Source organism: Carassius auratus, chromosome 18 (assembly GCF_003368295.1).
Source record: "Carassius auratus strain Wakin chromosome 18, ASM336829v1, whole genome shotgun sequence".
NCBI classification, from domain to species: Eukaryota; Metazoa; Chordata; class Actinopteri; order Cypriniformes; family Cyprinidae; genus Carassius; species Carassius auratus.
The window spans coordinates 790,870-792,735 of NC_039260.1; positions in this window are offsets into that span (position 1 = coordinate 790,870).

A 1,866-nucleotide genomic window follows, 5' to 3' on the forward strand; every position below is an offset into this window, starting at 1 on the left:
GGAGGAGAGGAGAGGAGAGATGGGAGGAGAGAAGAGGGAGGAGAGATGGGGGGAGGAGAGATGGAGGAGAGGGAGGAGAGATGGGAGGAGAGACAGGAGGAGAGGAGGGAGAGAGGAGAGGGAGGAGAGAAGGAGGAGAGAGGGGAGAGGAGAGAAAGAGGAGAGGAGGATGGAGGGAGAGGAGAGGATGGAGAGAGAGAGGAGGAGAGGAGAGGAGAGACGGGAGGAGAGGAGAGGGGGGAGAGAAAGAGGAGAGACGGGAGGAGAGGAGAGTAGAGGAGAGTAGAGGAGAGATGGAGGAGAGACAGGAGGGAGGAGAGGAGAGGAGAGGAGAGATGGAGAGGAGAGATTGGAGGAGAGGAGAGGAGAGACGGGAGGAGAGGAGAGGAGAGATGGGAGGAGAGGAGAGGAGAGGAGAGATGGGAGGAGTGGAGAGGAGAGGAGAGACGGGAGGAGAGCAGAGGAGAGATGGGAGGAGAAAGTTAGGAGAGGAGCCCTTTATTTATTCATTCATTTTTATGTATTTGTGAAAATCCACAATTCTGAATTATATTTTAAAAAATGATTTACTAAATCAATTTAATAATACAATATTTAGTGAAGATCCACTGAAAATATCTGCATTATAAGTGTATTACTAATGCATTTCTGTTGAACAATCATCCAATAAGATGATATATATCAGTTACTTACTAGAATAATGCACAAAAACTTTAATGAATGAAGAATGAAGACTGTACAGCTAAGATAATCAGATATTTCTAATCTAATGCTGCTTGTAAACCGAATATTACAAAATGTTCCCCAGATTTAGCTCAGAATCTATTGCTAATGTGACATTCACAGCACATGTGCAGCGCCACCTGCTGTAAAAGAGACCTCACTGCATCTATTAGAAAAGGTCGGAGGGAAATAAGCATCTCAAATTGTGCAAAATCTCTCTTTATTAATTCAGTTCAGTGCACCTGTACAGCACAGTTCATAGAGCAGGAGATCTGACGGGTCTGTTGTACATCACACACATCAGAGAGCATTCGTGCTGTCCCATCTTCATTATTAACAGCCTGCACGTCCAACACAGATCCAGAAGAAAAGCTGCATGAGAGAATCAGTGCAACAGCCTCAAATAAACACCATATAATCATTTACAATCCCTTAATGCTCCGGGACGAGAAACAGAAGAAGGAGACGCACCTGCAGACCAACATTTGGACATAAAAGACATTAAAAAATGATCCTAAAAAGCATCTGCTTAAATGACTGAAAATAGTTTTGTAGATAAAAAAGTGGTGCATATGAGGAATGTCTAGGATTCTCTCTCTCTCCTTTGTTTTTTCTTTTTCTGATTCTTATTTTTTATGGAATATTGTAGAAATCATTTATCCATGCAAAAATAAAATAAAATAAATAAGTAAATAAAAAAAAAAAATTTGAGAATTGTGAAAATTCAAGAATTGTGTTATTTTATTTTAATCTATTTTTAAAGTATCTGCAAACAATGATTGACTGTCATAAATCATTAATGATTCAGAATCAGGTTTAATAATAAATATATTTAAATCTAATATAAGCTTAATCGTTGATTGCTTTGAATGGCTTGAAATTTTAAATGGCTTTAATACAACTAGAATAATTTATATTCTTTGCTTTTGTTGTTATTTTTTAAATGTATTTATTATGCATCATTTGTGATCCTTTTATGATTATTTTGAATCCTTAGGACGTAACACACCATCAATTACCACTGTGCATGAAATAAGTTATAGATTATAAATAAATAATACAATTAATTTCAAATTTTGACAACAAATGCAAATGCATTTACACAATAATTAAGTTTGCACACTTTACTATTGGAAAAAAATG